Source organism: Jaculus jaculus, chromosome 1 (genome assembly GCF_020740685.1).
Source record: "Jaculus jaculus isolate mJacJac1 chromosome 1, mJacJac1.mat.Y.cur, whole genome shotgun sequence".
In the NCBI taxonomy this organism is placed as follows: Eukaryota; Metazoa; Chordata; class Mammalia; order Rodentia; family Dipodidae; genus Jaculus; species Jaculus jaculus.
The window spans coordinates 313,602,650-313,624,916 of record NC_059102.1 but is presented as its reverse complement, the minus strand read 5'-3'; the positions used below and the strand labels follow the sequence as shown (position 1 = coordinate 313,624,916).

At 43.1% G+C, this 22,267-nt stretch overlaps 1 protein-coding gene across 6 annotated transcripts in view; it reads left to right on the top strand.

Moving 5' to 3' along the window:
* The window catches only part of Ddr2 (discoidin domain receptor tyrosine kinase 2), a 157,144-nt gene that overhangs the window by 25,275 nt on the left and 109,602 nt on the right, over positions 1-22,267 (top strand). For 5 of the 6 annotated variants that reach the window (XM_045142153.1, XM_045142150.1, XM_045142155.1 and 2 more), the window contains exon 2: positions 67-219. The exons of the other annotated variant lie outside the window; for it this stretch is intronic. The gene's annotated coding sequence lies outside the window, so the exon portion shown is untranslated. The remainder of the gene's footprint in view (positions 1-66; positions 220-22,267) is intronic. 6 annotated transcript variants of the gene reach the window in all.

Genomic DNA, 22,267 nt, shown 5'->3' with positions numbered 1-22,267 from the left:
AGGAAAAGACTATGAATGCAACAAAACTGTAATAAAATATTGTTTCCCTTTTCCCCCTTCGTGAAGGGAGATCTGCAAGTGGCCTGGTGTTCAAGGCTCTAGAAAGTTCCGAGGCTTGTGACTTGCATTATTTTAAAGAAGCTGAAACGATAAAAGAGGAGCAGAGATCTTCTGTTTTTGAGGACTTGGTTCTACAGAGAATGTACTGCACCCATTGATGTAAGTAGAGCCAGTAGTCACTGGAGTTCTGTTGTCATATGAGATTGAAAGTGGTGCCTCCTCTGGAAGCCCTCATCTACCTTAGCTCATGCCACAGGGGAAGTTGAATAATTGTAGTTGGGTTTTGTACAGAGCTGGTGTCAAGTGAAGAGAAAATGCATCTGCTTATGTAGGAAACCTGATGTTGGATGTCACTTAACTCTTCCCACTTCCACTGGTTCAGTTGTGGCCAGTCCCAGAGTAGAGGCCAATCTGAGGTGTCATAGCAAAAGGTGTCTTTCTGAGCTCTGAATAACCTAGGGTATCTGGCCTTGCGCTGGGACTTCTCACAGGAACTGCGAGACTCTTTGGGCTTCCTGGACCCATGTGTGTCTTCTAATATTACAATCTCATTAATTTCTTTGCAAAGCTACTTTCTTCCAGCAATAATTTGAAATGACCTGCAGAGAATCAATACTTGGAACTTCCAAAGCCAAGATAACAGGATAATAGTCTGAAATAATCTTTCGAGGAGCAAGTGTTCAATAATACCAAGTCCAGGGACACAATGCAGATTTGTTCACTACTGGGCCAGGACTCAAGTCCCGAAGAGAAGCATGACACATTGCAGAGTCATTACTAGCAAACTTCCCACACACGAGGGTGGTCTGTTTGAGGTGAATTTGGTCTGAATGGGACTTCTTGTTTCATCGTTGGTGGGCTCAGATCCCACCAGCAAATGTTGAACTCTGGGGATTTCATGAATCTGAGACCCCTCTGGCCTGGAGTTCACTGAAATTTGAAACCCATACCTCCTTCATGCCTTTATCTTCAACACCTAGCATCGGGGCTGACATATGGGGGATCCACCCATTTGACACAGACTTTATTATATCCCATATATCTTCTAGAATACTGATGAATGTGTGAATGACAGTAAATTGTGTGGAACTGTGAGTTTGGAGAATGGTGAATGATTATTAGATATGAGTTGGGATAAAGTAGTATATTTTCTCATTCCTCATGTGATTTCATTTCACTATTGCAACATTCCTTGGACAATACACTGTTTTCTGTTTATGATCTAAGGAGCTCCTCATTTTTCCTTAACCTCCTTGTGGTGATAGATCATAGTTTATTTTTTTCCCCCATAGATCACCTTGAAGCTTGCTTTTTTTAAATCTTTCTCTTTCCCCGTTCCTTCTTTTCTTCCCTCCTTCCTTTCCTTTCTTTCTTACTTTGAAAGACTCTTGGTGTTGGACAGCTAAGAGACCTTAACTAGAGCCTTCATAGTGGGCATTTCAGAATGAATAATTCATAGCTGTGCTTAACCACTAATCAGAAGCTATTACAGGGTTTCTCTGTTACATTCGATTTTTCAAACATTATTTATCTATGAATCATTCTGCTTTACCTTTCAGAAACTATCATTGTGGTCTTTACTTCTTCTGCCACCCATCTTAAATAACTGTTTCCTGAAGTCATCATTTCGATATGAAAGGCACATACTAAATATAGACCAGTCGTGTGAGGCCTGGTGTGGGTGCCCTCCCCCTGCCCCACCTCCGCTCTCACAGCACTGCACCCAGAAGCCATCTCAAGTACTTCCATTCCTTCAGTCATTTTTGTCACCAATCCAGGTTCTTTTGGGCTATGCTGAAACTGTTTTCAGAGAGCCTTTTGGGGAGAGAGAGGAAAGGAAGTGTGTGAGTGACAAATTGAGAGAAGAAAATAGAGATGTGGTGAGGGAAACCAAAGAAGAAAAAATGTGAGAGACAAGGAGAAGAGAGTATAGAGGGAGAGCAGAAGAATTAGAAGAAAAGAGCAAGTGTGTGTGTGTGTTGGGGGGTGGGGAGCTAGAAGACATGGAGGCTGAGGGAGGAGAGGGGCTGGCCCATGGGATCGTTTGAGGATATGGGCACTCTGCTCTGTTCTACAAGTCTTGGGAATCCCATCCTGGCTTTCCTTCTAGAAAAAAAAAATTAAGAGGAGGTGGTCATAAGAGAATCTGGGTTCCCTTTCCTCATTTGTTATTATCCAAAACCAGACAGGTTCAGTGTGAGATGCTATGGGAATCTTTTCTGTAGCTCTGGGAGCTTTAGCATTTATTATTTCCTCTGTCTTCTTAGCTTAGGATACAAACAGAATATTTTGAGAAGATAGAGTAGACATAAGTGGAGAGTCTTTTTTCTCCTCAGCTTTAGAATCTATCATAATTCCAACAAATTCTGGAAGATTGTAGGAATTAGGGCCCTGTATGTTGAGAACTACCTGAACTCTTGCTGAGGAGCCCTCATGGATTCCCCAAGGTGAATTAGAAGATTAATTTAGCTGCTCAGAGCATGGGAGTTTTGAAAGCAGAGTTACTGTTTGAGCTGATGGTGTAGCCCATTCATCCATTCATCCATCCATCCATCCATCCATCCATCCATCCATCCATCCATCCGATGATTATCCACTGTTAAATTTACCATGTAAGGGGATAGTGAGTATACTTACTTCCTTTCTTATCACTGTGTCTAAACAACTGAAAAAAATAAAGCAAAATAAGGGAGGTGAGCCTTACGTCTGCTCATGGTTTGAGGGGATACAACAGCATGGTGAGAGAGGCGTGGAGGTGGGGAGCAGCTTACAGCTGGGGCAGCAGTAGTAAGGCTTCCGGTTACATTGTGTTCAGTACTTAAAGGAGAGGTGGTGGCAAGGAGAGTGTGGTTTGGAAGTAGGGTTATGAGCCCTAAGACTTACCTCCTAGCATTCCACTTCTTCCAACTAGGCTCCACCTCCTTCCCAGTGGAGCTCCACAACCTTCAGAATCGTTGCTACCAGCTCCAACCAAGAGGATATTTTATACACAGGTCACAGCAGAGGGGAAAAAATAAACAGAAAAATTCTATCTATCTGTCTGTCTATCTATCTATCTATCTATCTATCTATCTATTCCAATTTTGATTTCCCTCTCAGTGTGCTAAGTAATCCCTCAGTTAAGTTCTAATGCAGGTGATATGACTCCTCTACTCTCACCCTAACTGTCTTGAAGTTGAAGGTTCTGTTGGAGGGCTTCCTCCCTCTGCTTTTGTAACAACCTCTGTACATTCTGTCCTCATTCCATTCTCCCTGGAGTACAGTCACTGACCAAAGAGAGCTTCATTTGTATATTATTACACTAGAAATTAAATATATTCCCCTCCCACTGAAAGGAGCTGCTTGTGTGATTTAAGTTTCTCTAAAACATGATTTTCTTTCTGTAAAATGAAGGTGATATAAGCATATTTTGGGAATTTCTGTGAAGCTCAAAGTAATGAATATTTGGAAGAATGCTGTCACAGAAGGAGCTCACAATTCTGGTTGTTCTAATGTGTGGATTGATGGGGATTTGGAAGAGGACAAGAACATTAAGAAAGAGTGTGGAGATGTCCTAGCCTGCTCTTCCAAAGCTGAATGACTGACAAGGAGCATGGGGGCACTTGGGCTTGAGGGACACATTTTGGGTGAATACACTGATACCAGACAAGGAACCTCTTCTGGAAATTTCTGTCTTTCCCACCAGACCATCTGTTTTCTATTGTGACGACATATCTTTATTTTTAAATTTATTTTTATTTATTTATTTGAGTGTGAGAGAAAGAGGTAGAGATAGATGATAGATAGAAGGATAGACAGACAGACAGGCAGACAGACAGACAGACAGACAGACAGACACACACACACACACACACACACACACACAGAGAGAGAGAGAGAGAGAGAGAGAGAGAGAGAGAGAGAGAGGGAATGAATGGGTGTGTTAGGGCCTCCAGCCACTGCAAACGAACTTCAGATGAATGTGCCACCTTGTACATATGACTTATGTGGGTCCTGGGGAATCGAACCTTAGTCCTTTGTCTTTGCAGGCACTAAGCCATCTCTCCAGCCCACCATGTTTTATTGACTAATGTGCCTCTCCACTCTCTTAAGTGCAGCTAAGAAAGTAAATATATCAGGATTGGATTTTGATGGACTCTGCTAGGTTAAAATCTTCTGCCCTTCAAATCTCCCCATATCCTGCACAGTGGAACTATTAGATTGAAAACATATCTGGGGAGAAGATAGTGAGTTGAGTTTGAGACATGCTATGCATTAGATCTGATAAATATATGTGGCTGGAACACGAGAAAGAGATCGGATCCTTGATAATTGGCTTTTCACTTCTCTGCTTTGTACACAAAATTAGAACGAGCTGATTGTATACATTTCCATAGTGCTGAATGGTCCAGCTTAGTCAATAAAAAGCACATAGTATTTCTGGATTCTGGAATCGTTACAAAATATTGGACCTTTTCCCCATATAAATGATAATGAGTGGCTGTGTGAGATGTTTCAAATTTTGCCCCAGGAAGACTTGACCTTACTGCAGTGTATAAGAAAGACGGAGGGGGAGAATGGGGAGGGAATGGGGTACTTGTCAGATGGCCCAGAAGAGAAGGAAGCCTGCAGTACAACTATGCCAGGTAGACTGGAAAGGAGGGATTCTGAGTACAGGAGATGCTGGTGACTAGGCATGTTTCCCTGCCCTGGGAGGACCAAAGACCAGGCTCCCGTGGCTTCTGAGCAAAGGGCAATGACTGCATGCAAGAGAAGAAATTTAAATCACACAGGCTGTATGGATCAGGAAAGTACCATTCATCTGCAAAACTGTACTTTCCAAAGCCCTAGGCCAGTTTACAGAACCCTCAGCCTGAGGACTTGGATCCTGTACTGGAAATGCAAAGTGGAATTCCCCTTAATAAGTCACAGAGCTGCTAATATTCAAGAATGTGAGAGGCTGGGAGGGCAGAAGGATGAGATAGGCTCTGAGCAAAGGGAGGATATAGTACCGATCAGAAGATAGGAGAAAGCAGCGATACAAAACGAAGAAAATAAATGAGTAAGTGGATTTTATCTGGACATTTCCCCCCACAAACTAATTCTATGGAGACTTTTCTTCGCTCCAAATATGAAACATTTATTACTTGATAACTATAAAATAGGAGAAACTGCTTTCATTTAATTAAAAACTTAGTTCTTTCTAATTCCAGGATGGTATACAGATTTTTTTTTTACTTATTAAATAATAAAAAATGGAAATCAATCAGATAAGATAAATGAATGGCATTAACAAGTGTTTATACTATTTGATCTAAAAAATTTAGTTTTGTGGAACACTCTGAAAGGGATAAAGTTTATACTTGAAGATATTTGTTACAATAGTTTTGTTGTTTTGAGGCAGGGTCTTTCTGTAGGACTAGCGGATCTGGAACTCTCTGTGTAGCTCAGGCTGAATTCTAACCTAAGTCATGGTTAGATTTAATTTACATCAACCTCCCAAGTTCTAGGGTTATAGGTGTGTGCTGCAATACCCAGCTCAGAATTTTGTATAAATAAAAAAGAGATCAGTGCTGGAGGGATGGCATAGTGGTTAAGGCGTTTGCCTGCAAAGCCAAAGGACCCAGGTTCAACTCCCCAGGACCCACGTTAGATGCACAAGGGGCACAAGCATCTGGAGTTCGTTTGCAGTGGCTAGATGCCCTGTCGTGCCCATTCTCTCTCTCTCTCTGACTGTAAATAAATAAAAAATAATAAAAAAGGAGAGAAGAAATGCTCTTCTTCTCTCCTTTCTGACTCAGTCAGAGCTGTTTTGTGCTCCAACCACCATGCCTTCTTGATGATGGACTGTAACCTTGCAGTGCAGGCTAAAAATAACAACAAAAAAACAAAACAAAACAAAAACCTCCCCCAAACCCTTCCCTCTTAGAAAAAGAAAGAAAGAAAGAAAGAAAGAAAGAAAGAAAGAAAGAAAGAAAGAAAGAAAGAAAGAAGGAAGAAAACAAATGCAAATGGCCAATTTTGAAGTCATGGTTGAGGCACTGGGGGGGGGGGAGGTGTGAGGCGACAGGACTCAAAAGTAAAAGTGAGACATATCCTTGAGCCTGTCCTTGCAGTCTCATTTCACTTCTCCTTATCTCTTTCTGCTTAAAGGAGTTCCTAGACCTGCTTTTCCTTAAACTCAACCTGAGCCCCTCCAAAGAAAGGAGTTCCTCTTTCCAGGAGATTACGATTCCTGGAAGGGCTAAACCTGATTTCCTACAAAGAAACCTGGTGTCTTGCCTGGTTGGTTTCGTCTCCATCCAGAACCTAGTAAAGAACCCAGGCTGTGTCTCCAGGTGGCTTTTTCCATTTGTGGAAGTCCCTCCTGCTGTACGGGAGCTTGGCTTCCTTACCTCTCTTAAGTTCTGTCCCTAATCTAATAAAATCTCTTGAAACTTTACCCTTTGGTCTGTGGGTTTCAATTCTTTGAATCCATAGGACAAAAACCTGGAAGCCACTGACTCAATGGAAGTTCTATGTATCGGTGACAGTCTCGGTTAAAGCCCAACCAAGAGCTTAGAAAGACTCCAGTGCTCTCAGACACCCTAAATATCTGGTATCAGTTAAATACTATAGGCTGTAAACCTTTCAACAATGGTTTAAAGGGATGTTTATATGACATAAAATGCTCATGTCATTATGCAAAGTAAAAATAGTCACAAGGTTATATAAAAATGCAAAATTAATGTATAAAATATGCCTAAATGCCTAGTGAAAATATGCCTGTTTGTTAACCATGTTAGCTTTCAGGTGAGATTAAGGGACCATTTTTAGTTCTTTATATAACTAAAATGCTATAGATGTGCATGAATTACTTTTCTTTGAAGAAAACAATAAAAGAAGGTATGCAACTTTTTTTTTTTTTTTTTTTTTTTTTTTTTTTTTTTTTTTTAGGTAGGGTCTCACTCTAGCTCAGGCTGACCTAGAATTTACTATGTAGTCTCAGGGTGGCCTTGAACTCAGGGTGATCCTCCCACCTCTGCCTCCCAAGTACTCGGATTAAAGGCATGCACCACAATGCCCGGCTGGAGGTATGCAACTTTTAAAGAAGGGAAAATATAATAAAGGAGAACTTGACCCTTCTAGAGAGAATAAACAAACAAGCAAAAAATTCAGAGAGAATTGCTTTCTGTATTTGAGAGTCTGAATTTATTTTTAACCTTGAGGAAGATTTTTCTTTTGCTCATAATTAAATTAATTCCAGGAATCAACCTGTTCCTGGAGTTAAAACGCAATAAAAGTTTAAAAAGTCACTAATGAATTTCAGAAACCTACAGGTCTTCTATTTGGGCTCTGTTCAGGACTGTGGAGTGTTCTTTGTGCATGGAAAACAAGGTCTAAACCCCTTGGGTTGATTGATATCCACAGTCTTTTTGAATTGATTTTCAATAGATCTTTCCAACTTCCTTCCATTAGTTCCCTCTGTGCATTTCACAGTAGCTCATTCCTGAATGTGCCCCAGCTTCCCATTCTGAGCTTCTGTTTCTTCTTGGGGACAACATGTTATGGAGTGCGTGTTAAGCATGAAGCAGTCTGGGAACTGCTTTCAACATACTTGACCTGGTTCTGCGGTGTGGTCTTGGCAGGTCAGCGTGTCTTCTCTGGGTCTCACAGTGCCCACCTGTGAAAGGGCAGGATGTTAGATGCTCCTTGCAGCCCGAGGGCTCTGTGAGCCTTGTTCCTCTCTGTCCTGGCTGTGCTCATTCACCTGACAGGCTGTGACTGCTGTCGGGAGTGGCCCTTTCTGTCTCTGTCACCTTTCACATATGACACTTGCTGACTCACATTCTATTTAGTTCTTAATTTGTCCCTATTGGTTCCAGTTAATTCTTTGGCCACACACAATATGGCCCTTTATGAAAACCATGACAACATGCCAAGGCTATAGCAGATATTTTTATTTTTTTTGTTTTTCGAGGTAGGGTCTCACTCTGGTACAGGCTGACCTGGAATTAACTCTGTAGTCTCAGGGTGGTCTTGAACTCACGGCGATCCTCCTACCTCTGCCTCCCAAGTGCTGGGATTAAAGGCGTGCGCCACCACGCCCGACTTGCAGATAATATTTTATCAGAGGACAGCTCCACACTGTCCCTCTCAGCAAACTGAGAAGGTTCCTTCATCTTTCAGGGGCCTGACTATAGCAAGCCAAGGATTTGTGGCAGAAAAGAATTTCAGGGCTAGGGCTGGAGGGGTGGCTTAGTGGTGAAGGCGTTTGCCTGCAAAGCCAAAGGACCCAGGTTCAATTCCCCATAACCCACTATGCATCTGGAATTCATTTGCAGTGGCTGGAGGTCCTAGCACACCCATTTTCTCTCTCTCCCTCTTTTTCTGTCAAATAAACAGATACAAATAAAATATTTAAAAAAAAAAAGAATTTAGGGCTAGCCAGTATAAGGAAACATTGAGGTTTTATTGAAAGTAGGAAGAGGGCCAGGGAGATGGCTCAGTGGATCAAGTACTTGCTGTGTAACTCTAAGTACCTGAGTTTGGAGCTCAAAACCCTATGGAAAAGCTGGAAGCTGTGGCAACCCCAGTGCACCGATGGGTGACAATGGAGGAACATACAGGAGTGTTTCCTGGAGGCCTCCCAATGGCATGTGACCAGCGAGCAACCGTGCCTCAAAAGTAGAAGACAGGCACCAACTGCAAACTTGTCTTGTAACTTCCACATGCGCATCTTGGTATGTGCATGTCTGCACGCACACACAAACACGGTTAAATAAAAGAAAAATAGATTTCTTTTAAAGTGGAAAGAAAGGCATTCAGGGAAGGAATTAAACATCCCCGAATCATGGGTGTAGGCTTCTCAAAGAAGAGTGGCACTTCAAGCGTCCGAAGGGTGACTACACATAGGAGTTTTGGAGTTCCATAGCTCAGTGGTCTTCTAAGAGACCCTCCCCTGCTCCACCTTCGTTCACTTTGATACCTTAGATTATAGGATAATCCTGGAAGTGCTTTGGCTAGGGTTGCAATATGATAACATAAAAACCAGAGCCACTAGGATTGCACACAGGGTTTAGGGCATGACTTTTACTGTAAGTGGGGTTTCTGGTGAGATGCCTAGAAAATTGCAGGTTACAGTTGGGGAGAAGAAGGCCTTAGGCAAATGCTGCTAATTCTGCTGGAATTCCATTTTCATCAGACAAGGAGAGGCTTCAAACAGATTCTGAAGTAAGGGGCTCTTTTCTCTTCAAATGTCCCCATTATGTTCCTTGTCTTTCCATCGTGCCTCAATTTGAATAACTCTTCATCCCCATGGGTTAGGAAGATCTACTTAAATGAACTTTAAGGATGAAATGCAAAATTCTCTGGATTTTTTGCTTATGGTCTCATTGAGCCCAGTCTGTCTGTGTTCCCTGTACATATGGGGGTGCATATAGATAATTAACAATATTTGCAATAACCATAAGAGAACCACACATAGTCCATGGGAAGCGTGTGCATCTGTGTGTTGAGTCAGAGGATTTTTCTGTTAGTGATCATAGAAGTATGAACTTTACCGGATCCATTAGACAGTGGTTTCCCTTCTGTCAACCATTGTTTTAACCTTCATTTCTTGTGTAATTCCTAACATAATCATAATTGGGTTTCATCAAAGACGTTGATTTATTATCACTCTCCATATGTTCATGTTGGACAGAAACAGGGGAAGGGGTTGAGAAAACTGTGTGTGTGCCAACATGCCCAAAGTGTCTTTGCTCTGGCATATAGGGCATTGTTAGAAGGTGAGACATCTTCTGATTTTGCACTCCACAGTGGTCAGGGCATGTAGACAGTACCCCACTGTTGATTTTCAAGCCTTCATTTTTGCTGCTGTTTCTTGTCAGCAGCACAAGAGACTGAACTTCTGATGTATAGAAACCTTGCTTTGTTCGTCTCTTTGGGACAGAGTGTAGTGTTGCACGCAGGGTAAATGTCCATTAGGTATTTGTGAAATGAATAATTGAGAAGCAAATAAGGGATTTATAGCTTTGAAGTTCATAGGGAAAGCATGAATTATGGAAAGGACTCAAGGTCACGGATACTGGATGGCAGGTCATTCTTCTGATTTACTAGCGTTTCCCTTATCACTGTGGGATTAGTTCACCCAGCTGTGGACAAGTGTGACAATGGGTGAGGGAGATGAGTTAGGGGTTAACTATGATGCATGCTTCAAAATAGCTCAAAGAAAAGATTTTGCATGCTATCACCACAGAGATGATACTTAATTAAGTTCATGGATATGCTGGTTGCCCAGATTTTTATCCTAACATAGTGTACGCATGTGTCAAATCATTAACCATTATTTACTGAATGATGCGCCTATTCACTGCGTCCAATCAAGTAAGAGATGCAGCAGGAGATGAGCAGCATGAGCCTGCCAGTGTTTTAAGGCCACTTTTCGGGAATGAGAGCTGGAACTTGGCCTGAGCTAGTGCTGCTGTCCGCAAGCGGAATTTCTACTTCAGAGAAGTCTCAGCTATTCTTTTAAGGCTTTGACTAGATTAAGTTAGGCCCACCCAGGTTATCTTTGATAATCTCTCTTACTTAAACCCAACCCATGTTGAATTCCAGTCACATTGGCAAAGTATCTTCTTCATAGCACACTGGATCAGCTGAAGGACTGGGCACAGAATGCCACTTACAGGATCACCAGAGCAAAACCCCACACTGTTGAGTAAAGAACTCTGAGCCCCCTGGTTTCATTCTGATCACCAGCGAGGTATCTAATATGAACTTGAAGACTTCAAATGATATTGGTTGGGTTCAACTCTGACTTCATTGCTTTAAGAAAATGCAAACCCTGGCTACTTCTGTCATTTGTTGATGCCCAAAGGCTCATGTGATCTTGAAGGTTAAGTGGCTTCTTGCTGAATTGCCAGAAGCAAGTGGTTATGTTAGTGGAGAAGCCAGAACACTAATTTCAGTGATTTCACTCTGGTACAAGTTCTGTGGAGTCAGAGGGTGGGATGTTGCTTTTTCTTGGGTCCCGGTAAACATTTCATGCTTGTTTCGGCGGTTAAAATGCTGGATTCGATCTTTGAATTGTGTGCCAAGAGGTTCACAGTAAATGAGAGGTGTGGTCTGTCAGGGAAGAGTGCCTGTGGCTTGGCCTCTCTGCACCCCGCCAGCGCGCTCACACGTGTTCTGTAACACGCGAACGCACCATGTGGGGGTTTCTTCTCGAACTGTGAGGGCTGCCCTGGAGAAACAGGTTGGGACCAGGGATGAGTTCCTACCCCCAACTTCTCATCAGCTCACTTTTTCCATTTCTCACCCACTGGCTCCACATATAGGACATATTTTTTCAGTGCCAGGCCAGGCATGGGGTTTTTAGGACTTAGTAGTGAACTCAACACCTATGAGCTTTGTCCCTTTAGAGCTTACTATTGAGCCATCTTACTGAATAGCAGGCCTCATATCATCAGCTTCCACTGAGGGATTTTATGTCCCAAGTGTGCAGCTGTGATAGAGGAAAGGGAGGGTAGTCTAGTTAGGCTCAGGGAAGCTTCTGGACACAGTGGATAATTATGAAGAGCTGTCCTACTCTGGAGTCATGTCCTTTCTGTGACTCTTTTTCTTCTCCCCTGAGTCTTCTCCATGGGTCTTCTCAGGCTGCCCTGGCTTCAGGCCCCTCTCCTCACAAACCTCTACCAGCCTCTGTGGCCTGGATATTTGCCCTCGAACCTCACACCTGTAGCTGCCTGCTGGGCACTTTCTCGTGGAAGCTCTCATGCATGCCAAAGGCCCGACCTCTGTGAGGAACTCACCTCTTTATGATAGACTTTCTTCCCTCTTTTGCCTTTGGTAATCTTGTTGCAATATAGGTGTGCTAAGTATATATGGTGTGTTATATGTGGTATATGCATGCATACATGTGTGTGTGTGTGTGTGTGTTGCAGTAGACAGAGGAGAACTTTGAGTGCCTTTGTCTATTATATAACTGCACACTTCCTTGATATAGAATTTGTTTCTTAATCTGAAGCTGCTAGTTTTAGTCAGTGAGCTTCAGCAACTGCATAGCTTCTGTCCTCAGGGGACTGGGGTAACAGATGCATGTGATCATGCACTGCTTTTTACATAGGGTCTGGGGAACTCAAACCCCAATAGTCTCAGGCTGTACCAGGTCCTCATGTTTAAGTGGTATAATAGTTACCTTCTTGCTGCTGGACAGAAACACCTCACCAGAAGTAGCTTATGGGAAGAAAGAGTTTATTTTGGCTTACAATTTTATTTTCTGCTTTAAAAAATTATTTATTTATTTAAGAGAGGGAGAAAGAGGTATACATATACATATATACATATATGTGTATATATGTATATAGATAGATAGATACATAGATAGATAGATAAAGAGAGAGAGAGAAAGAGAGAGAGAGAGAATGGGTGTGCCAGGTCCTCTAGTCACTGCAAATAAACTCCAGACACATGTGCCACATTGTGCATCTGGCTTTACATGGGTACTGGGGAATAGAACCTGAGTCCTTTGGCTTTGCAGGCAAGAACCTTAATTGCTAAGCCATCTCCCCAGCTCCTGGCTTACAGTTTTTAAAAATGTTTTAAAAACTATTTTTATTTATTTATTTGAGAGAGAGAGAGAGAGAGAGAGAGAAGGGTAGAGAGAGGGATAGAGAGAGAATGAGCATACCAGGGCCTCCAGCCACTACAAACTCCAGACACATGTGCCTCTTAGTGCATCTGGTTTACTTGGGTCCTGGGAAATCGAGCCGAGGTCCTTTGGCTTTGCAGGCAAACACCTTAACCACTAATCCATTTCTCCAACCCAGTTTTGAGGAGAAGCTTCACCATGGTGGAGAAAGCATGGCAGAGCAGGCAACTGAGCAAGTGCTTTTAACCTCTAGCCCCATTATGTATACTGTTAACTGTTTCTTAATTGACTCAATGCTGTGTGTGTGTGTGTGTGTGTGTGTGTGTGTGTGTTTTATTAAGTAGAAACTTTGTGTGGACACATCATGTGTTGGTACCATCATTTCTCTCCTCTGTGCCCCCATTCCACTGAGGGCCTTCCTCAGTGGGATTGCTGGTATTCACCATGGAGCTGTGGGTTATGAGTTGTGAGAGCAACAATGACTCAATGTTTTGATGATGCATTTAAATGAAAAGGTAGTGTTAAATCCCACTCAATGCAACATAATGAAAGATTAACTTTTGAAAACTGTCCAGAGAATAGCATTGCATCTCTCTAATCATGATGCACAGTTGACATATTTTTTTTGTCAGAATGCCAGTCATTTTCATAAGGGTGGGCTGTGCTGACTGGTTTCAGTGAAAGTTACCAGTGGGTCTGATCTCAGAGCCACTCTGTGCCCATGAAATAAGCCCACTCAGAGACATAGAAACCTCAGCGATGAGCTCATGCAAGAATTTCTTGACGAAAATAGCAATGTGAGGATGTTCCAGGGATTTCATTCTCACAGAGTATAATTAGGATTTTTCTCAAATCATTGCCGACTATAATTTCATTGTTATGTGCATTCTTTAATTATGGGCTCTAATAGTGCATTTTAGTTCTATAATTAGGCATGAAGATGTTAATTTTGGAGATCTAACAATCAGCTCAAATGTACTTCCATATTTTTTTCCCATATCCTACTTTATAAGGAAAATTAATATATTATAAAAAGTTTGTGACTGGAAAAAATCTTCTCAGAGGGCAGCTGATGGGTGTTTTTATATGAGGGGGTCTTGGTTCAGGAAGGTCCTGAGAGCCTTGTCCTGCCCACACTCCCCACAGATCGCGCGCTTCATTTCAGACGGGGCAAGCTGCGTTTATGGAGGGCGGAGAACTCCCTTCATTCAGGGAAAGCCTGTGTCTCTTAATTGGAAAACCTGAAGGTGATGCCAGTGCTTGGTGCATCATGGGAGAGGGCAGAGCTAATGTTAGGATGAACTCTGTGCATGTGTAAGCGAAGATCATACAAGCAATAAGAATCCAAAATGAGTCATCTCAGGTTTCAGTAAGTAACAAGAGAAACTGAAAGGCTCACTTCATCTTACATATTGTCCACATGTACCTCTTTCCCTCATTTTTATTTTTATTTTTATTTTTTATTTTTTTGGTTTTTCGAGTTAGGGTCTCACTCTGGCTCAGGCTGACCTGGAATTCACTATGGAGTCTCAGGGTGGCCTCGAACTCTCAGCGATCCTCCTACCTCTGCCTCCCGAGTGCTGGGATTAAAGGCGTGCGCCACCACGCCCGGCTTCCCTCATTTTTAAATCCACCTGTGTTTTCTAGCCTCTACTGACCATTTATTTGACTACTTCTTTAAAGTATTTTATTTACTTGTGAGAGAGAGAGAGAGAGAGAGAAAGAGAGGGAGGGGGAAGATGGGCATGCCAGTGTCTCTAGCCACTTGGGGGGTGGAACCTCCAGATGCACGTGCCACCTTGTTCATCAGGCTTTAAGTGGGTACTGGGGAATCAAACCTGGATCCTTGGGCCTTGAAGGCAAGTGCCTTTACCACTGAGCAATCTCTCTAGCCCCTTATTTGACTATTGCTATGAAATAAGCTTTATTAACTTTTCCATATGAGTGAGAACGTGACATGTTTGTCTGGGTCTGGCTGTTTTCTTTCTTTCTTTCTTTCTTTCTTTCTTTCTTTCTTTCTTTCTTTCTTTCTTTTTTTCTTTTTTTGAGGTAGGGTCTTGCTCTAGCTCAGGCTGACCTGAAATTCACTATGTAGTCTCAGGGTGGCCTTGAACTCACAGCAATCCTCCTACCTCTGCCTCCTGAGTGCTGGGATTAAAGGCACGCACCACCACACCTGGCTCATTTTTCTTAGTATAACAACTCCAGTTCCATTCAGGTTGCCCCAAATGATAGGATTTAATTCCTGTCATGGAATAATATTAAATTGTGCTTACATACCTCATTTTCTTCATCTGTGAATCCTACAGTGGAAACTGTTCTTATTTCCATGCCTTGGTTATTATGAATAGGACTGCTATCAACTTATAGTATAGATTCCAACGTGCTTCTTTTCTTTGGTTATACACTAGTAATGGGGTAGCCAGCTCATATGGTAATTCTGTCCTTGATTTTCTGAGGAATGTCCCTACTCTTTCTATCCCTTACCAGTTCCTGTGGACACATATTTCAGCCAGAAGTTAGACTACGAGTCCTGTGTACTAACTGGTGCAGCGCCGTGCTGGGCAGTTTCACTGCAGTTCGGGTTAATAAAGCCAACAGCATGTTGGACCACCCCCTCCGCTGAGTTTCCTTTCCACAGTCTTCTTAGTTGTGGGGGGTATACAGCACACATCCATGTTTCCATGGTTGGCATCTCCAAGGGAATGATGCTTACTCAGCAAGATCTTCCTGAAAGGGTCCCAAGATCTGTGGGGTATGCTGGGTGCTGGGGGCATTCAAGCAAGTAATACAGAGATCATAAGGTAGTGGAGATGGGCATGTATACTAGTGAGTAGAAGACAGTGAGGAGAGTGCTAATCCAGCATTCACCAGGCGCTAAGTGGGATCCGAGAGGATGTGTGGTCAATTCTCCAGGAAGATGATGGTGGAAAGGGAAAGCAGTCTTGTCATTGACCATGGTGAGCTTCACTGGTCAAAATGAGGAGGTGATTAAGGACTTGAAGCCTGGAGATGGTCTGTGGCTTTCAAATCATCAAATTTCCCAGGCCTGTTGAAGCATCAATAGACATTTCGGCTGTTTCCATTTGCTTCCAAAAGAATGAGTCTGGCCCAAAGTCTCGTGCACAGTAGACACATAGTTAATATATGAATACTGAGTGGATAGCAAGTTTGAAAGAAGGTTGGGATGCTGGCAGAGATGGAGTCACAAGAATCTTATTTGCCATGACACAATAAGTGATGAGGAGCAAACAGGTGGTCAGTGGAGTTTTATTTATGCAGAGAAGAGTCCTGATCCATTTGAAATTTAGACAAAATGCTTTGACTATAAAACAGAGGATGCGCTGGTGAGAATGAGACTAATGCCAGTGGCATAGACACACAGGCAGGGTAAGAGCCTGTGTAGCCAATGGAAGCGCAGGCAGGGAGTGTGCAGATTGCTGGAGAAGCCGGGCGAAGTGCTTGTCCTGGTCTGGCAAAGTACACAGGCAGACAGGCGGAGTCACAGTGTAGGGACTGGCTGGAATGCAAGCGTGAGTATGGTTATGCCAAATGTGCTTGTGCATGAATGTAAGTTGGAGTGTATGTGCACATTCACAAGCTGAGATGTGTCTAGATGCAGACAGGTAACTTGAAAATTGTGTAGGTATACTTGAGTTTGCAATATGTATCTGCATATGTGAAAATGATTTGTGTGTGTGTGTGTGTGTGCATGTTAATGCCTCATAGAGTGAGAGAGAGAGAGAGATGTGAGAGCCTGACTGTATTTAAGTGAGCAGTTAAGAAATATGTAGGGCTGGGGGCTGTGTGGCTCAGTTGGACAGCAATTGCCTAGCCTGTGCACAGCCCTCAGTTCAATCCCTAGCACCTCAAGAAAGAAAAACAGAACACCTTCTGCATGAAGAATTACCTAATGCTAGGGTTTGGGTGATGGCTTAATGGGTAAAACGTTTATTACACAAGCATGAGGAGCTGAGTTTGGATCTCCAGAATCCACATAAAGCTGGATACAGTAATGCACATTTGTAATCACAGTGAACCTAGGGAGAGACAAGGATTATCCCCAGAAGCTCACTGGCTAGCTAGCCTGCTGTATACAGTAGCGAGCAACCAAGAGTGTTTCTTAAATAGGAAAAAGGCAAGGACTGATGCCCAAGGTTGTCCTGTGACCTTCACACACATGCTGTGACGCCTGTGTGCTCACACTCACGCACAAACAAGATGATTATTTAATGCTTCTGCATGTTGCCTGAAGCCTCATACAGTACTCTTCTGGTCTAACCTAGTCCACATTACATGCAGAAATGTGCAGAGAACTTTCATGCTCACTCACACTAAGCTAGGAAGAAATGGACAGAGCACTTCCATGCTGGCTCATGCTAAACTAGGAAGTGATCCCTCCTTACGTTCACACAACACTTTATTCTAGTCGTGAGTGCCACATCCCTGTTGCTATTATTTCTATGTACTTCCCCCTTGCTAGGCTGTGAATTCCATAAGAAGGGGACAGTGTGTCATTGTGGTTGTATCTCCCACCCTCAGAATCTAGCTTATTCAGCTCATAGCTTGATCTCAGTTAATGTGTGTTGAATGGAATACAAGGCCACACAGCTCACTGGGCTAGAACCTTCTCAATGAGGGCTCATTGTTGCTTCCTGTACCTTTGGGAAACAATTGCAAAAGCAGTTCTGTTTCTTAAGAACCTACCATGTGCTAGGCACAGACCCAAACATATTATATGCAGTGCTTTTTGAGAATCTCTAACAGTAAATATTGTCAAGTGCTTCCTACAGATGACTGAAGGGGGGAGGGCGCTCACTAATAGCAAGTCACTTAGCTACAAGTGGATCCCAAAGACTTCTCTTCTAACATTTACATTCATAGGGTCCCTTCCCTGTGATGCCCCATTCATATCTTTATTTCCTGTATAAATGGAGAAGTCACTGACCTTTCTTTCAGAAATAAAAAAAAAAGGTATAATCCAGTCGAGAGGGAACAGTGCTTCCTCTGTGTTCCATAGGGTTAGTCAGTCCCAGAGGGTGAACTCAAAACAACATTATCCCAGAGTCATGGCCAGTTTGGGTTTGCTCCAGCTCTGGATACTGTGAGCTGGATCCCAGGAGCATATGAGGAATGATAATGGCTCACTTGAGACCCAAGACCATAGAGGGTTGAGGATAGACAGTTCCCTTCCCTCAGATGATCACTTCTCTTTTTTTCCCCAAGGGTAGGCAGGATGCTTCCCAACCCGGGGGAAGCCACTTCCAAATGCTGCTGCTACTGGGTGGAAAACTTCAAATATGTGAAGGGTTTGCTCTCTTCAACTCTCTGTTCACTACTATGGTAGATTTAAACAAAAGAATAATGGTTCTCTATCTGCCTCTTTTTCTCTCTCTCAAAATAAATAAAAAATTTAAAAAGGGCTGGAGAGATGGCTTAGTGGTTAAAGGCCTTTGTCAGTGAAGCCTAAGGACCCAGGTTTGCTTCTCCAGGACCCACGTAAGCCATATGCACAAGGTGGTGCATGTGTCTGGAGTTTGTTTGCAATGGCTAGAGGCACTGGTGTGCCCATTCTCTCTATCTGCCTCCCAGCCCTCCCTCTCTCTCTCTGTCAAAATAAATAAAATTAAAAAAAAACAACGATCTAGACTGCCTTGCACAAAGTTGATATTCAATAAATATTTTATTTGTTGAAAGGCAAAGTTCTGTTTCTGCTCATCTTTTGGGGCTCTGGAAACCCCAGGAGAAAGGAAGCCCAGAGAAGTCTGTCCTGTGCGAACAGGTGAGGAGAGGCAGGGGCCAGCCAGTGTTTCTCCATGTCTGACTTTTCTCTGTTCTCCAAGTTAGATGGTTCATCCGCATATAGTTTTTAAAATTTAATATCTTGGAAGTGAATAGCACCTCCCAGGTAGCCGTCAATCCCAGCAATCAGCCACAACGAAGCATATGGGAGTTGTGAATGTCACTTCTCCAGGAACTGTCTTGTTTCTCAAACACCTTCCCTATCCCTTTCAGCTTTTGTAAGTATTTGAAATGCAACTTTTCATAGCCTCTTTCATTTATATTTTTTATGCCTATGTTGGAACTTTGACAATGATTAAAAAAAAAAAGAAGAAACTAATCTTAGCAACCTGTAGAGAGGAGGGAGGGTAAATTTCGTGAAACCCAAAGTCAGTAGAGGTCACTTGGGGAAGCATTGAGTTCTTTGGAAAGATTTTTTTCCACTTGCCAGAGCAGTTAAGATTGTGGCTCTGGAGCCAAAGTGGCTGAGTTCTGCATCGACTAGTAGTGTGGTTTTGGTCTACTTAAGTAACTTCTCCGAACCATAGTTTATTTATATGTAGATTAGTAATAATAATATCTGTGCCATAGGGTTACTGTATTAGGTGAGACAATATATGTGGAGTGCCAAGCATAATGAACCACATACAGTACACACATTAAAATGAGCCGTGTCAAATATCAATATATTTGGTTGCTAAAGTTTTGTCCTTTCTGAAGTGCCAGCATCTCTTAAATATGTCCTCTGGGGTTATTGTTGGAAACCAAGGCTTGCAGGAAGTGAGAGCTTGGGAGAACCATAGTGATTATCTATGCAACCTCCTTTTCTAGATGAGGAAACAAGACCAACTCAGGGAGCAAATCACTGAGAAAGTAGAAAAATAGCCTTCAGTCAGTTGCTTGGAACACATTTCTTCTCACAATGTTGTGGGTCCTTGGTTGGAAGGAGAGATGGATTAGCCCTCTAGAGGTCAGTTCAGACATGTTCTCTCGTACCGTGGCAGCACAGGTGCCACCAGGGTATGTTGTGTTCAAAGACCAGAGTGGAGAGGTCACTTCCCCCGGCTCTCCAGACTTGGCTGGTAAAGGAATCTCAGTGGAGTCTGAAAGTCCTCTGAACCAAGGCAGGGGCCTGAGAGGTCTGAAGTAATGTGAGAAGGAGAGAGGAACACACATAATCTCAGAGTCACAGACAAGTATCTTCTTCTTCTTCTTCTTCTTTTTTTTTTTTCCTTTGGTCTTTCGAGGTAGGGTCTCACTCTAGCTCAGGCTGACCTGGAATTCACTCTGTATTCTCAGGGTGGCCTCGAACTCACGGTGATCCTTCTACCTCTGCCTCCCGAGTGCTGGGGTTAAAGGTGTGCACCACCACGCCCGGCACACTAGTATCTTCTTTTTCAGCCAGGAACTTGGATATGTTTTTGTCAGGATGGCTCTTAAAAGGAAGTGGCCTGTTATTCACAGAGGCAGGCATGAGACTATTTCTATCTTCTTGAAGGCTTCTTCGTTCAGTTCAATGATTTTAGAAACTGTGATAGTTAATCTCAGTTGCCAGCTTGATGGAATGTAGAGTTACCATGGAAACAAATCTCTGGAGTTATCTGTGAGGAAGTTTCTAGATCAGGTTAATTAAGGTAGTAAGACCCACTCCCTAACTGTGAACAGTACCATGCCATGGATGGCGGGGGAGGTGGGGTGGGGGGACTGAGCAGCGGCATTCTCTGCTTCCTGACCATGGGGCTGATGTGATCAGCTGCCTCCTGCTCCGGCCACCACACCTGGATCACCATGATGGACTATGGCCCCTGGAAATGTAAAGCCAAACAAACCCATTTTCCCTTAAATTGCTTCTTGTAAGGTATTAGATCACAGTAAGGAGGGAAGTAATTAATACAGATGCATTTAGAATGCATTTAGGAAAATAGACTTCCATACCAAAAAAAGTATACCAATAATATAACCCAACCTTAGAGGAGGTTTTTTGTTTTTTTTTTGCTTTTTTTGTTTTTCAAGGTAGGGTCTCACTCTAGCTCAGGCTGACCTGGAATTCACTCTGGAGTCTCAGGGTGGCCTCGAACTCAAGGCGATCCTCCTACCTGTGCCTCTCAAGTGCTGGGATTAAAGGTGTGTGCCACCATGCCCGGCTTTTTTTTTTTTTTTTTTTTTAAGGTGAGGGTTCAGAAAGCAGAGAATTTTCTGAACACCTTTATGTCATTTTCTATAAATACATAATGTTTAATAAATTGAAATTATGGAGCCAAGACACTTCAAAGAAAACTCAAGTTCAGTTAGGGACTTGCTTATTGCCTTCAAGGACATTATTCTGTTTTTTTTTTTTTTTTTTTTTTTTTTTGGGGGGTGGTAGGGGGTGAGTCTTGTGTCCTTACCAGTGTGAGCATCCATGTTTGTTTTTGTAATAATGGAGAGTTGATAGGATGAAGTGAAGATTGAGGCCAAAAGATTGTGATTGAAACCAGAACTCATATCTGGGCTTTGCTTCCTTTTTTATTGGATGACCTTGAGAAAATGTCTTAACCTTCCTGGATCTGGTGTGTAAAATGTATCACTGCACACCAGCTTGCTTAATGTGTACTGTGCTCAGCCTGCGCTCACAGGCAGAAGGTTTCCAGAGATATGGGCCTCAGATGTCATCCGTATGATATTTGCCTATGATGTGGTTGATAAGATTTATACAATGGACTGAACATCTGTCTGTTTTTCCTTATGCTCATCCCTGCTCTCCTCTCTGGTGACAAAGCTGATTTTGTCCTCTCTTTCATGAATTAGGTCACTTAGGCCCACCTAAATTCCAGGATACCATGTATATACGATGGGAAAATGCCTTTGTCTGTTCAGGTTATAACAACAAACACAGACTAGTGACTTACTAGAAACAGAAATTTATTTCCCACAGTCTTGGGGGCTGGAAGGCTTAAATCAAAGTGCCAAAGAGATGTGGTGTGTGGTGAGGGACTGCTTGAGCTTTCTTATGTGTTCTTACATGGGCGAAGGAAGGAAAACGCTCTCTGGATTCCTGAAAGCTCTTCCCTTCCAAAAGGTGCAAGTCCAGTCTCTCCATATGTGGGGGTTGGTGTGGAGGGGTTCAGTGCTCACATCCAAGCTTGATGGTGGGGACCAGGAGGGTAAACAGAGTCTATAGCAGTATGGGGGCAGTGCAGGCATCTCAGCTGAGGAGAGCCACAGCTTGTTTGCAAACCTCCACTCTGCTCTGGGTCATCTCAGATGCTGCTTCATTTCAAGAGAGGAAGGTTAATTTTAGGTTCTTCTTGAAACATTTAGATGACTCTCCTGCCAAATCCAGGACAGTTTAGAGCTCCAAACGCGTGAGGTGCCTGCTTGGCTCCATGTGTCTGCTTTGGACCAAACCCAACGCCCTGCCCTGATTCCTGTGTGGGCTCCTCCCTCCTCTTTCCTGGAGAAATCCACAGTGAGTATGTAGGGCCCTGGGGCCAGTGTTTATCTTGGTGGGCCTCCCTTGAGTGGGACACCGGTGCTCTGTTTGCCCAGGATGAAATCTGGCCCCTCCTTTTTTTTAACAGGCTAGGGAGTCTACCTCAATCACTTGACCTGCCAGTAATTTTGGTCCCCGCTGCCCAGATCCTCTGTGATCCTGAGGAGGGCATTGGCTCCTCATGCTTGTTCAAACCTAGCAGTTATAGCTACTAGTTATGCCTAGCATGCATGGCTGTAGGCACTGCCTGGCTCAGAGGCTTGAATAGTGAATTGCGACTTGTGCAGCCTAGGCCAAACTCAACTCTAGGGGGGAAAAGGAGACAGCCCTCTGGCTAGCCAGGC